We start from the raw sequence: 13241 nt of genomic DNA, 5'->3' as shown, positions 1-13241 counted from the left end.
GCTCATGTGTCAGAAAAAAAAACAATTGCAAGATAGGCGCTGCACGATTGGCTCTGGATTTGACAATTCGTTTGGCTCAAAACCAACCAGTCCACTTGTCTCTTATACTAGACCCTCTCTAGTCCGCAGTACCCAGGTCTAAACGACATTTATCAATACATTTTTGTAGAATTAGCTAGAATTTTCAGCTTCAGCTAATTTCATCCCATTAGTTTTTTGTTTTGCTTTTCAAAGTGCTATGCAGTTTGGAAAACAAACTTGCACTGTTGACTTAATCCTTTTCGAGTGATCACTTCCTGTCCGTCGTCAGTGAACGAGACTGAAAGGAGCAAAGAAGGGAAAGAACGATCCGATGTGGAGTTTTTAGTCCACATCGAACTATTGAGCGGGCTTAAAATCTTGCCATCCGACGGCAAGGATCAGTACCAAGCATGTTCAACATTCATAAAAAAAATCTCTCTGCTGCCATTGGCTTCCGAAAAAAAAAAAGAATGCATCGTCCGTGTTCGTCCGATGAATACGGACATGAGGTTTCCATTTAATTAAATTTTATGCACATCATCCCGAAATGAGCTTCCGTCTCCACCCCGCGTTCCCAGCCCGAAGGATGATCCCTGTCGAGTGTTGTTTATTTTCCTACATATCATAAAATCAAAACGATCCGGGAAAGAGGGGGAATGATGCGTTAATAATCTTGATTCAATTACCGTCCGTCCTTTCTTCCCGTCCATATCGAGGCGGGTGAGGCAGTGCGGCGCGGTAGCGTTCGTAGGGAGCCACTTGTTCACAACTTCAACCGAACATAAGCTTTAATCCTCTTTTTCCTGACCTTTCCGTTCAGCGGACGGCACAGGCAGACAGCCAGGCAGACACATGTCGTTCTTCACTTTTCTTCGGTGAGTGCTGTTTTATGGCATGATTTTTGGAAAATGTTCAACTCCATGCACGTCCAGGTTGATTTTTGATAGTGCTTCCTGCTTGCATGCCAGGCGAAGGATGATGATTCGAGCAAGTTGCCACCGTTTGAGTGGACTCGCCTTTAGGGTTTTAGGCATTGTTGCTTTCTCTTTCTTTATCTTTATCAGATTTTAAGAAGGTTGCATTTTTTGTTGGCTTCAGGGCTTCCTCGAAAAAAGTCCCGAAACGAATAACTGGAGCGCAGCCATACAATGTTGTGCAGGTTGAGCGAGGAATGCCCGTCGGATACGAGAGGATAATGTTGTTCACTGCCGTGAGTTTATGTTCTGGAATTTGAATGTTGTCGAGGCTCGTTCTCAAGTCAGCCATAAAACCACGCGACCATCGAGAGTCCAAAATCGAAAACTCACGTACCGGCACCCACCGTCCATCCATCGGGACCGGTTCATCCGCAAAGCCACAAATAATTACGACCGTTCGGGGTGGCCAAACGTATCACTCTCACTCACTTAGATGGACTCAGTGATAACGAGATGACCAACCAACGAGAAGCGGAGCTGTTAGAATAATAATAACAACGGCAACGACAACTCCAATCCAACGATGCCCAGAGATTCCGAGAAACTTCATTGTTTTACTGTTGTTGGTCGTCGTCGTCGTCGTCGTCGTCGTCGTGTGATACCGTGGTGGGGTTTCTTCTCGTCCGTTGGCAGGCTCGCTGGCTGCTGAGTCAGAGATTTTGTGGTTGCCCTCGAGCGTCGTCGTTGGTCGGCCTCGGTGACAACAAATCCCGCTGATCGCAAGGGAACCGGGCTAGGGGATGGGGGGGACGTGGCGCGTTGCACAGGGTATCAGATATCAATTTCATTTTATTATTCGTTTTGATAAACGCGCTGGCATTCGGATGCTATAAGTGAGATACACAGTCGGAGGGTGCGACGCGGACTTGGACTCGGAACCTCGAAACGAAACGGAATAACAGTTCTGTGTTCGTGTTGTATAGTTCGTCTGCTGATGGTGGTCCCCAGTTGTGCCTACTACAAAACTTGCTTCGACGCATCGGTTGTGATGAGATGGGATTGAGAGAGAGTGAGACAGGACTTGGCTCGGTTTCCACATGTGATATAATACACAAAGCGAAAGCAACGCAACTTCAGCTGAAAATGTATGGTGTCCACGGATCAGATTCGGGTTTTATGGGATCTGTCGAGGTTTGTTGATAATTAAAGCAACAGATAGGCAGCATCGAGTGCCGCCGGGAAAGCTGGAGATGACGTCTGTTCAATAATTATACACCCAAACGATGAATGTAAAATCCTATTATAGATTCATATAGAACAAATATTCAAAATTTGTGATGAATAGATTCTGTAATGTAGTCGCCGCAAGGTTTTTAAAATAATTTTGAAAAGTTTATGTCAGCTAAATTTTCGAAAAAAAAGTTTGTAAAAAGGACGGTAACCGTCACGTGACTACCCAAAAAACAATTCAAAGTTACAAATAAGCATATATTTATATTGAATAAATGCTGTATTACAGTGTACAATGCTGAATAAAACGAGTTGTCGAATTTGCGCTGAAAAAAGTTAATTGAGATCGATAGATGCACATTTATTCCACTGTTTGCTCTGATCTGATTAATTTTCGTATTAAAAGCTGTATAAACGTTAACTGTCTTCACAATTCAAATTCTAATTCTGTCTAATAACATACTGAATAAGTGTAATTTGCACATGCATTGACGCTTTATTTCGACTGTTTTCAATTGATTTAATAACATGATTTATTAGACTTCTAATATTTTTTTTTTCTAGCTCCATTACTAAATTCCATTGCATTACTTAACAATATTACTTAATAAAGGTGAATACAGTCAGTTTAATAGCTCTTATACCAGTATGCGTCCATGTTTTAATCGCATGCCTTGTAAATGCTTTATAAAAGACGTATTAGATTCATTATTCCACAACACTGGTTCAGCTTAACACAAGACGAAATCAGTAGAGTAGTGGTTACCGTTTCCGCTTTCCAAGTAGTAGGTCGTGAGTTCAATCCCAAGCTCAATCCTTTTTTTTATTTCTGTTTTACGTCTAATTAATTTAAATAGTAATCATCGATCACATGAATCACGACAATGAATGCATTGATATAGTTTAAAATATAACCGAGCATCCTTTCCTTAGAATTGGACAGGTGAACAGGGTTAAATTGGTCTCATGTAAAACAAGGATGAATGAATTAATCATTCCCACAGGGCCTTGAAGGAGCTAGAGTTGATATCGGGAGTGCTGATAGGTATTCTCTTTCAAGCAAGCTTTTATTGATTATTGAGCTGCCCTTATGATAAATTCTAGGATGGTTCAGATGAGATGGCTCACTCCACAGTGCTTTCAAACGGTTCCAAATTGGGCCCTGATTAGTCTCCCAAAACAAATCAAAGGAGTAACAAGTGTGATACTATCACTGCTGGACTAGACTTGCCTCTGCCCATGGCGCCATTCTATCGCGGCATGAGCCAGCAACGCCGGCCATAAACCTACCGTCTCCAACACTCCACTAGCATGAAATTAAGCCCGCCCACCAACAGCAAGGTGCAAAAACTAGCCAAGGGGAAAGGGGGTGGGAATTGTTAAGATTTTGAGAAATGTAAAATTGAAAATCTCAAAATTGAGCTGAAATGCAAATTATTTTTTTTTAATTATAGTCACTTTAACGCTCTTGGGTCATTTGTGACTTGTCCGGGTGAGATTTGAACTCGTGACTTTGGCGTGAGAGGTATAGATGCTAACCACTACGCCGGGGTCGACCCAAAAAAAAATTGCAAATTATTAATGCTGCTATTTTGAACAATTTTACGTAGTGTCTCACTTTTCGGCAGGTGCTTCTAAAAATTTGGTATTTTGTAATCGTAAAATTGAACATATCTGTAGTTCTGTGGCGTAATGATAGATTTTGTAATGTAGTCGTCGGAAGGTGTTTAAAATAATTTTCATCAGCTTGAGAAGAGTTTACCTGTAGTTTTCATCATTGTTTATGTCCGAAGAATAGTACAAAGTTTATAATCGGTTTGATTGTAAATAAAAGGGCCGTAGTCTTCACGTGACTAGCTCGAGAAATTAACCCTAAATTTATGGAAATTTCAAGAGAATTTTAATGAGCAGTTCCACGCCAACTGACGAATCGACTTTATTTTTCCCATAAAACTTCGCATAGTTTTTCACTAGAGGCAATGAACCAAGTTTGTGCTGGAATTCAGCCGTTTTTAATATCGCCTAATTTTTCAAAATGGCGTTCTCGATATTTTTCAATAAATAATAGCATGAAAACGTCTCTTCTAATCAAAACTGATGTCTGAAACAAAGTTGTAGGAAATTGCAATTCTTTTTGAGAAAAAAATACACACTGAAAAAAATGACAAATTTTCATGGTAAAAAGCTGCTAAAACTTCAAAGTACATTTTTAAGATTTTAAAACTTATGTTTATAGGAAACGGTTTTCTGAACTAAGCAAGACTTAAAGCGGTCATTTTATACGATAGATGAGGAGATGAAAGTATAGAGTTGATAGTTCCGTTAGAGCACGGCAGTTTGAAAATTGTAAATAGAGAGTAGAAAGCGAGCAAAGGTCAATTTTGAGGAAGGCAGAAGTAGGGTTGATCATCTCTTTTACCAAACTCCCCTGTAGGGGAGGGATGGTGAGGGGAAACAGTTCTACCCAAGCAAAGTCTAATATCAAAATACTATCAAAATGATATCTAATTTTGGTTTTGAAATCATGTTGACAACATATTTTGATATGCTATTTTTTAAATTTCGGTTGAATTCATATTTTGATATTGTTTTGATATTTCTAAAAATATTACTTAAAACAAAATTTGATATTTTATAAAAAAAAACATCCACACTTATCAGTGAAATCTACATTTATTTTTATTTTTTCTTCTTGCGAGTCAATCAGGTTTCTTTATGAACATCACAAAGACAATGACGCATTTCGCGCCAAATCGTATTCGGAGCTGGAAGCACCCTCTCAGATTTCAAAAATAGTTGAACAAACAGGTAAAAACAAAACTACGTTTCGAGTACATATCCACTGAACAGTACATCGAAATGTCAGAAGAACTCGAAGAACTATATAACAGCACAAAGACAATATCTGGCACACAGAAATTCCACAGTTTTGTGCCTATAACTGGTGACAAAGTAGCGGCAAAAAGGTATTCTAATTCAGAAGATGAACCAAAAATATTTAACTTGATTGGAAAAAGGAAAAAATAGGATGTATGAAAATAGGTTTAAAACATTGAAAATATATAAATAAATGATATATGAAAAATCTTCTCTTTTTTCTCTCACATATTATCAAATTTTGCATCAGAAGTAGACAACAGAATAAGGGAATGATATTTTTTTGACAAGGTCTACATGTCCAAATAGTTTTTTTGAACTCTGAGAGGGTGCTGCAAATTCCAAGTACGATTTGGCGAGAAATGTACCATGAGCCCTTTACATATGAAATTCTCGATTAATCAAAGTGAACTTAAGTGCTGATTAGACAAAATTGAATCGCAAATTGAGCTTCATTGGATTCTGAGATGATTTTGAGCTTCACTGGTTTAGTTTTGTGTGAAAATGGCAAATCAAAAAAAAAATCAGTTCAGACTTGAAAAAGTTTTTGTAAGAAAAACTTTTTTTTCCTTAAAAGTGGCCATCTCACGATGTATAGACGGATGGTAGTAAACATAATTACCTATCTTGAGGCAAAGTTTCATCCAAATCAAACATGGCCATTTTTTTTAACCGACTTTAAATTTTAAAAATCGATATTTTTTTCAGTGTAGATCTCAAATTAAATTTTTTTTCAGTATTTTTTTTCGATAATTTGGTCAATTTCCTAAAAGTCATCCATACAACATATTTTTGTTGGAGTTGTCATTTTTCCATAATATTTTTTTGAAAAAATCGGCTGAAAAAGTTTGGCCCTTCTCAAATGTTAGTCTAGATAAATTTTGGAAAAACTGAGTATGCAAAAGTGCTTATTTAGTCAAAGTCTACACATCCAGAAAATTTTATTGAAATCTGAGAGGGTGCTGCCAGCTTCGATTCGATTTGGCGCGAAATACGTCCAATTATGAATCTTACAGTGTTGTTTTACAACATTTATTGATATTAATGTGCCTGTGAATTGAATTTACAAATCGATAGAAAATTGATTGCGTCCAGTTCGTCTGTAATACTTATACTAATACATGGTCGAATATAGCAATTTAACTTTCGTAGACTTAGTCGGTTTCTTAGCTCATATTTAAATATGTTGTCATAAATATTATTAATTATCAGTTCTCTCCCAATAAAATAAATATCGTCATTGTATGTTAAAATATGTTCGATGCGAAGGAATTTATCATTTCGTGTGTCCTATTCCTATATTGAATATAATTTCACTAGAATTTGTCATGAAAACGAAACTCTAAACTTAAAAACTTCACATCGTCTATTTCTATGCTAATAAACTTCAATCGTTCGTCATATTTTAACTGTTGTTAGTTGTCTATAATGACAAAAGCGATTCATTATATACTTTCTTGTAATGTGTACCACCGGATGATTATTTCCAGTTCTGTACTTTAATATGGCACCATTCGCACTTTATTTACAACATTATTTGATTTTGAATCTTGATATCAACCAAAAGATTTCAAAACATTCAGATTACTAAATTTGATATCATGATATCAAAATAATAACTAATTTAGTTTTGTAATTTTTTTTTTTTTTGTTTTCCTACCAAAGTTATAATAACATATTGATTACTTATTTTGTTTATTATTGACGAAATTACTAATATCAAAACGCATACATGGATTTGTTATCAAGTAAACATAATTTGTTATCTTTTTTAATATCCTTCATATACTATTTAGATCTCATTTTTGGTATGATTACTGTTAACTCGACCACACGGTAGGCAAAATATGTTATCACGAACGCTTATATCAAAATATCAAACTTAGTTTTCATTTTGTTTTCGTTCTCTGCTCGGGTATCGATTGTTTCACACTCAAAATTGACCTTTGCTCGCTTTCTACTCTCTGTTGACGCCGGGATAGACTGGCCGATACTTAGGGCCGGGGTTGCACTAATCATACGCATAAAAAACACTTTAAGCTGGGTTTAGACAGGGCAAGTCAATTGATCAAGTCAGTTGAATTCTTGCAATCCAACAGAGTCTTAAATTGCAAGATCCTGCCCATTGATACGAATCAATGGACTGGATCTTGCAGATTGATGTACGACCGTTTGACTGAATCCAGAAGGAGTGTCCCATTAAACGAGCGTAGGAGTGAGGTTATCACGCTAGAAAGTATCACTTCAAGTTGCCACTGGAATGGTGATTTAGTTTTTCTGTATGCTGTTGAGCCTTGGGTCACGTAGAAGCGAATATGGTCTAGCAGCATCTGGAATGGCCATCGTGCAGTACGCTCCGATGAAGCGGTCCAGATTACGTTCCAGAGTGGTGTTTTGTTGATCGCAGATGGATTGATGGATGACGAGGAACAGGGTACGCGTCGGTTTGGATTCCAGTCCGAATTGGTATCCCGTCGTTGACTAGACGTCGTATCGTTTGTCGACAACTGGTAATGGCGATTCACTAGTGCTGGTTTGAAAGTTTCTCGAGACAAGCCTCCTCACAGCTTGCGGGATCATGGACGGTGTGCTGTACAGGAGGATCATCTGTACGCGTACTGTTGGAAGAGAAAGAAAGAGTTGGTACTTAACGTCAAGTCCGAGCTATGGGGTTCTACGAACCCACATGGCGAGCTTGACTCTTTACAGTGGAAACAGGAACCGCTCGATTCCCCCGAGCATGGGCCGGGATCTCGTCTAGCGACTCATTTCCTTGAGTAAGGGCCGGAAACTCGTCCGGTGGCTCTGTTCCCTGAGCGAGTGTCTTCTCAAGCTTCTGATTCGTTAATTCTGTTGGAGAGCCAGGCATGGAAAATCATTTGCATTCATTTGAACAGAAGCCACTACTGTTTTTCAGTGAATGTATTTTACATTCACTGAAAAACAGTAACAAGTTCTGCCCGCTCTAGTTAGAAATGCATAAGAGATACAGATTTGAGTTATGAGCAAAAGTTGTAGCTTATAACAAAACCTACAAAAGCTCTGTACATTATTTTGCAGAATGCTGTAATGAAAAAAGTTAGAGGTAAATGAATGTAAATGAATGTATGAAATGAATGCACATGATTTTCCATGCCTGGGTACAGCTGTTGTAGCTGCACGCGAAAGTGCTTGACTTCAAGCAAATTGGAGAAATGCGAGAAGAGGCAACCTGAGCGGAGAATTCGCGAGTCCGGTGTTGGTAGTGATGATGTATCGTACGTTGAGTTCGTAGCGATGTGGCTTCTCAATCTTCTCTGCTGATTTTAAGTAACGATGACAGACGTTGCACATGATGCAGCATAGTGGGAATCCTGGTTGGCAGGGTACGAGAAACAGGGCTTGCTTTGGACGTCTCCGTCATCGTAGGTTGTGCTGAGTTTTTTCAGTAACGGTGTGCGTGGTATATTTATTATATTTATTCCTGATTTTTCAAGCTTAGCATGATTAAGACCCTATTTTCTAGAGGATTTAGAATTTAAAAAAAACTACAAGGGACAGTCCTATGGGGTTGTACGCAATGGTGACGTAGGACTACGTGGTCTTATATAATAAGTCTTATTAGTTAACTGCAGCAGGAGCTTGTATAGGAATAGGAATTTGAGTGGGGTTCCCTCAATGTATACTCTTTAGTAAGAAGCGCTTGGCATAGATGGCCCACAGCGACTCACGAAGAGCTACTGATTCCGATCAATAGCGCTGCGGATTTTTCCTCCTTCAATGGATGCTCATGTGGGTTGCAGCTCGCTGCTTGCAGACAGCCTTTCGTTGTGTACTGGAGAACACTATCACTCAACACGCGGTGATTGAATAATCACCATTTGGTGATACCAGACGAAATTCAACTTTGAAATCTGTGTTAGCGAAATCGCTTTTCGCAGGCAATCGTTGATAATTTTAATTAGCTTAGCAACAGTTGCACATGCATGCAATTTTCAATAGCGACATTTGGAAAAATGATGAAGTGTTCAATTGAGCAGATGAGTAGGAATATTTCTGATCGATTGGTGATAAAATTATTGAAATTGGTTCGAGGTCAGCTGAGTTATTAACGTTAGAAATCTTTCATAATTTTTTTACATGTTCCATTTTCGGTTTTCACAAAGTGTACCCCCATTTTTACATGATGTGATCTATCCCGAACAGTGTTCCAAGGAGGAACTCTGCGTACTCAAGGAATTCTCTGGGAAATTGCATGCGTATTCAGATTTTCAGAATGTATCTAAGATTATGCTGAACCGATTTTCAATGCTATTTTCAAGGTAATTCGAGGATTATTTCGAATGGTATACCGTGAATATTCTGAGAAACATGTTACAGAAATTTTGCATAAGTTTTAGATAAATTAACTTAAGAAAATGCTTGGGAGAATTATTAAGGATAAGAAGTGAAGGGTGGAGTTTTCTTGTGAGCAAGCGAATATTGTTTTAGAAGAGTTCTGAAAGGCACTCTGAGTATATTTTTGGTATAATTAAAAAAAATCTTGAAAAAACCTGTGAAGCGTTGAAATGAAATGATCAATGTAATTTAGAGACCGATAATTTTTCGAGATTCCGTGCACACCAAATGATGAATGATCCAGAAATTTAATACTCATACATGGAATTTTCTAGCTCCCGTTTATAATTTAGATCCAAGTAGGTCGCGCTGAAAAAGTGACGTGTTTGAATTTTTCTCCCGTGTTTAGCAAATTGTGAAGTTTCTTACGAATACATGTTTTTGCGTATTGGAATTTTTGAATCTGAGAGTGGAACAGTTAGAGCTGATCGGAACGGGGATCGTGAGCCAACATCCAGAGGTTCATCGACAATGCTGCAATGACGATGCGTTTATTCCGATGCAGATCTCCCCGAGGCCAGAGCAAGGGGAAACTGATTTTATTATTATCAGGATCAAGGAGATGGACCTCCATTTGCGAGAACAGTTGATCTTAAGAATCACAAGAGGCGGGATCATTCGGGTGAGATCCTTGCTTTTTATTTCATTTGTTTGCATTATAATTCTATTAGTATTCATAAAAACTTTACCAAATTATGTCCCAGGGTTTGAATTGAGGAGCTCGGCTAGCTTGGTGGCTACCGCTTTTGCTTACTGAGTAGAAGATCGTGGGTTTACTCCCAAGCTCCTTCAAAATAAAACAATTCCTAAGGTCACATCGCCTGCTTAAGCGAATCTTGACCCAACTCCGTAGCTTTTATGGGCGCGTCGGTGAGTCGCTGGCCTCTCGTTAAGTAGATGGTACACCAACAATATCCTTCCTTTCCCCGTAACGGAGTTCCCCCTGTTTTGAACAGTTTTCCTTAAGAAATTAGAATAAGAACGAAGTATATACATGACAGTTGCCAGTATGCAATCTACGAATTACTCCGTTGCAAATGCAACGCAACGATTTTTTAGCTTTAAGAACGATTCTGACACTTAAACTTGTTCGAATTTCTGGAAAAAAATATAATAGAGTTACGGGGTGTAATGTGAGTCTAGCCCTTCACTACGGCCTATCAAGCAAATAACTCAGTCATTCAGCAATAATACACAATAGTAATGAAAAACTAATACCACATCTGCTGTGAAATTTTTATCCGTAAATTGATTGCCTATTTTTGGGACAAATTTAGAACATTTATTGCTCGTTTTCAAAGAAAAAGTTTAGTGAAATTTTCTTAATTTTCGATTTCTAGGCGCCATGATTTTGCCGTATTACTGCACTAACGAAAATCGTCACTTCGGAGGTCATCAAAAATCCTGATAATTTCATGAATTGAAAGGACTTACCTTTTTGTAACATGCTAGCCTAATAAATCAATAACACACTTTTCACTCTTATTCTGAATTTAGAAGATTTAACGCTTTTTGCGCTTTATAACTATGGGCCGAACATTAGGGACGTAATTTTGAGACGTTTTCCTAATTATGGTCTACGAACTTTATTTGATAACTTGGTTTTGGTATTGGTGAAACCATTCGCGTTGACGACGACTCTGCAACTGTTCACTCCTATAGGAAAACCCCATAAGCAAATGTCGAGCAAACATAGCGGATCGTTTCTTATCCTTTCACTCCACTGAAATATCCCGTACACTGAACGAAAACATCCACACACAATGCGTCGAATGATTATTGCATTGCTCGAGCCCTTCAACAATATCCATTCGAATTTCGGATGATTGTCTTACGGTGAATTCGTCGTCAGATGATGAGCATCCATATGACTGACATCCAAATAAAAGATGATTTTTATTTGAAAATTGGCTGTAATACATACAGCACTCAGAGGACACAAATTTAAGGAAAGTGTGACAGCAAGAGCTTTAAATAAGATTTATTATTCGATTATTGACATGTACATACTGAATAGCCATGATCAGCCATTCCATTAAGGATGCAAAAATGCTTCATTAGGTCGTATGAATAAAAGCGTTTACTTTACTTTTCCCGTAAGCACGGTAGAGGTCGAGGAAACTCTCTCCACCGCGAAATAGACAAACTTCGGTTTCCACGCTTTACCCATGTTCGTACCAGCTCTGATAGCGATCGCTATGTTTCCAACTCGTTTGTCTGCTCAGATCAGCAAATGACATTCGATAGAATTATTTACATCATCGTTTTGAATGATTTGCGTTATGTGCCTGAACCAATACCATATGCATTTCAATTAAGATGACAATCATTCTGCAGAGAGCATTACGCATTTCAACTGAAAGCCCTATCCCTTCTCATGATAATGTTCATCCTGTATTCGAGAGGAAAATCGTCTGATTTCAAAACAAACGTCATCCGGTTTCAGCTATCATTCGAAAAAGCGATTTCGATGTTTCGATTTCAATGGTCTGAAATTTCATTCGATCAGAGGATGATATTTGTGTACAGTGTAGGCAAAATGTTAATCTTTGCGTGAAAGGAGAGGTCGACACGGTACACACGCTATTTCTAAACAACCCAAATTTCAGGAGGATCTACTCATATTCGTCAAAAGTCCCAAATTGAGTAAACAAAGTTTAGACTGACAAGAAGACGAATGGAAGACATTTGTTTATTTGTCATCTTGTCAGTTCCAACTTTGTTTGCTCAATTTAGGGTAGCCCTACTTTTGACGGATATGAGTAGATTCTACTCAAATTTGGGTTGTTCAAAAATAGCGTGCAGTCAATTCTCCCGTCAAAACAAACTTCACGGAAAATGAGACTGGCTCATATTTGAGTACCGTTCACTCAAACTTGCAAAAGCGTAGGTCACTCGTACAATAAGTAAATTTTTATAAAATATGAGTAAATGTCACTAATGAGTCACTACGAAAAACTATCAACCCCAACAATGCATTAGGTCCTAAGTAACATTGATCGATTCTCCTCGTCGACTTTCTCTTTCGTTAATAACTTGGCTACAAAAGCGCTTCTTGCCGTGTTTGCCATATTAGATGCTCGATAATAGCTTCTTTTATTGAACTACAAGTTGGAAATAGCTGGAAGTTTCTATACATGGCCGTGGGGATCCAAAGAGAAAAATTGACAGACCGGGAATCGAACCCAGCCACCTCCAGCATGGTCGTGCCTTGTAGCTGCGCCTATACCGACTGGGCTAAGAAAGGCCCCTTGTAGAATTTACTAGTGGCTTCGTAGATAATAATTAATTAATTTAGCTTTATTTAGGAGGCTTTCAGCCTTAGGCTGGTTCGCCTCTCGTAGATAATATTAGAAACGGGTGATAATATGATAGTTCAACTTTTCAAATGACTCGTTTCACCTAGTGACCCCTTCCACCTAATCACATTTGACCTAATAGCGTTCAACCACGTGGCCATTCGGCCTAACGACTCATAAAGAGAAAAAAAAAAAAAAATCAAAACCTGACTACACTGAGGTAAACGTACGTAAACATTTTATAAGAACCACTTATGAATTTTAGCCACAAGAAATCGGTGTGAATTTCAAAGATTTGCCTTATGAAAAATAATGTCTACAAAAAAATAATAAAACTGAGCAAACTAGAACCGAACCATGGACGTTTAGATTACGGGTCCTGTTACTGGATCACTCGTCTTTCAACGCTTGGGAAATAGAATGGCTAATGGCGTAAAAGAGCAAGGGGAAATGTCGGCTTCGGCAATACCTTAACCTATTATCGTCAGGGGGTAAACAAAGTCCTAGAGCACTCAAATTT

At 38.3% G+C, this 13241-nt stretch overlaps 1 protein-coding gene across 1 annotated transcript in view; it reads right to left on the bottom strand.

Moving 5' to 3' along the window:
* Positions 1 to 13241, bottom strand: part of so (sine oculis) — a 98693-nt gene that overhangs the window by 45271 nt on the left and 40181 nt on the right. The gene's annotated exons all lie outside the window — the stretch shown is intronic.

The sequence above is a fragment of the Ochlerotatus camptorhynchus genome, unplaced genomic scaffold (assembly GCF_037179485.1).
Source record: "Ochlerotatus camptorhynchus isolate MF236.1 unplaced genomic scaffold, CSIRO-AGI_Acam_v1.1 ptg000357l, whole genome shotgun sequence".
NCBI lineage: Eukaryota > Metazoa > Arthropoda > Insecta > Diptera > Culicidae > Ochlerotatus > Ochlerotatus camptorhynchus.
The sequence above is the reverse complement of the archived record's forward strand: the minus strand, read 5'-3'. Positions and strand labels throughout refer to the sequence as shown.